The 2,118-nt window shown below is 34.4% G+C and overlaps 1 protein-coding gene and 1 long non-coding RNA gene across 3 annotated transcripts in view; one reads left to right on the top strand and one right to left on the bottom strand.

Annotated features, from left to right (window-relative positions):
- c15h3orf52 (chromosome 15 C3orf52 homolog) overlaps positions 1 to 1,093 on the bottom strand; it is a gene marked incomplete in the record, with an annotated part of 7,717 nt that extends 6,624 nt beyond the window's left edge. Inside the window, 1 exon segment of one of the 2 annotated variants that reach the window (XM_014012772.1) lies at positions 1,008 to 1,093. 2 annotated transcript variants of the gene reach the window in all.
- The window catches only part of LOC106520591 (uncharacterized), a 19,802-nt gene continuing 18,754 nt past the window's right edge, over positions 1,071 to 2,118 (top strand). Inside the window, exon 1 of the long non-coding RNA XR_001310567.1 lies at positions 1,071 to 1,138. This is a non-coding gene — a long non-coding RNA (uncharacterized LOC106520591). The remainder of the gene's footprint in view (positions 1,139 to 2,118) is intronic.

Here is a 2,118-nt window from a genome sequence, read left to right as displayed (position 1 = left end):
GACCTTGACTGAGCAGCAAATATGCAAACAATTTATATGTATAATTTGGAAAAAGTTACAAAATTGACCAAAAATCCAGTTTGGTTTTTTATTAACACATGTCACATGTTAAAAGCCTGAATTTTGCCTGAAACTCTCAGACTGAAGAAGTCTCTTGGAGGAGAGACGAAACGTTTCATTAAAGAAGAACCCGTCCAGAAGACCTATACAATTTTTTTCTTTTTGATTTTTTTACCTGGATTACTGAGATGCATCAGGACAACTCGTTTTGAGGCTGTTTCTTTAAGTCCAAATGAGGTACCCCCCTTCCAGCTTACAGAGGAGTTTAAAGGGGTTTTTATTTACAAAGAATTTAAAAGACGTTAACAATGAAAGACTTCGTCCAGCCGAGGTCTGGCCCAGAGTCAAATGTAATTATTGTTCCAGACCTTTTTTTTTTTTTTTTTTTTTTTTTTTTTTGGCAATTATGTCGCAAATTCTCTAAATTAGTTCAGAAAACGTCATAGAGAATAAAATAAAAAACTCAACATGTTGAAAACCATAATCCAAACAGAATATAAAGATATCTTTGAAGCACTGGGGAAACTAAATTAAACTTTTCTGCAATCCTAGACTCCAACAAAATGCATTTAATGGGTAAAAAAGTGGATGTTGCATGATATGTCCCCTTTAAAGCTTTCCAAACTTCATCCTCAATGATTTGTTTTTACTTCCTGGTCCACATCTCCAATCTTGCTCTTTTATTTATTTATTTTTTTTATTCATTCATTTACTCCTCAGCTCCTTCACACTCTCCTCGTTTTTTAAAATTTACCATTTCTACAGCACAGAAGTTTTAATAGAACTATTAATAAATGTTTGTAAATCTGATTTTGCCAGACTCTGCCTCACCTCTGAAAAAACAAAAACCACTCTAAGTAACTTTAGTTTCAGAAACTTGTAAAACAAGTTCAGAATCCATGTTGGAGGTAATAAATGGGGGAAACGCGGAAGCGCTGATTACCTACAGTCGTCGAGGGTCGTGAACGTCTCAAAGTTCAAAAAGTCCAGAGATTCTGAAGAAGAAGCGACGAGCTTTGTGCGGGAAGGTTTTGTGTCCAAACCGGTCCAGTGTCCTGTGTGTCCGTGAGGCCGACAGGTGAGTCTCCTCTAATAAATAAGTCAGTTTCGGTAGAAGGAGGCGGTGCTGAAGGAACAGGAAAATTGCGCCACATAAAACACTTGCGGCTCATTTCTTCCCTGTTTGACCTTTTTGGGAGTGGTGATTATATCTTTTTTTATACAGCTCCAGTCATTGTTGCTGTGGTTTTTGTTTCGGAATTATTATAAATTTAGAAACCATTCGTCTGTGTCATAGGAGGAGGAATCTCACTGGTTTCCAGGATTTCCTGGAGGATGGTCAAATATTTACATAACATCAGTGCAAACTGATTGTTTCTTTTTAAACTGTTTGTAACAAAAACAGCTTGAAAACCACTGAATAAATTTAGCTGAAACTCATTAGACATACACCTACAACGTATTACTTGATCAGCTATCATAAAATACACAAATAATATGGCTTTAACGCCATCATTTTTTATTTTTATTGACCTAAAATTGTGTGTGATGGTAGCTGAGGCTGATCCTCAACATATAATCTGAGCGCCAACTGATTATACAGGATCTGTGTTTTAAAATATTTGCAATAACCCATTTAAAGTCTGTGGAAGCCCATTTCCGCCACCCTGATAAAAAAAATAAAACTTGTATCTCATAATTATGACTTAACTATCTCATAATTATGACAACTATCTCATTATTATGACTTAGCTAGCTATCTCATAATTATGAGACAGTATCTTATAATTATGAGATAGCTAAGTCATAATTATGAGATACTGTCTCATAATTATGAGATAGCTAAGTCATAATTATGAGGTAGCTAAGTCTTAATTATGAGATAGCTAAGTCATAATTATGAGATAGCTAAGTCTTAATTATGAGATAGCTAGCTAAGTCATAATTATGAGATACTATCTCTTAATTATGAGATAGCTAGCTAAGTCATAATTATGAGATACTATCTCATAATTATGAGATAGCTAGCTAAGTCATAATTATGAGATACTATCTCAT

Source organism: Austrofundulus limnaeus, unplaced genomic scaffold (assembly GCF_001266775.1).
Source record: "Austrofundulus limnaeus strain Quisiro unplaced genomic scaffold, Austrofundulus_limnaeus-1.0 Scaffold94, whole genome shotgun sequence".
NCBI classification, from domain to species: Eukaryota; Metazoa; Chordata; class Actinopteri; order Cyprinodontiformes; family Rivulidae; genus Austrofundulus; species Austrofundulus limnaeus.
This window is presented reverse-complemented; position numbering and strand designations above follow the sequence as displayed.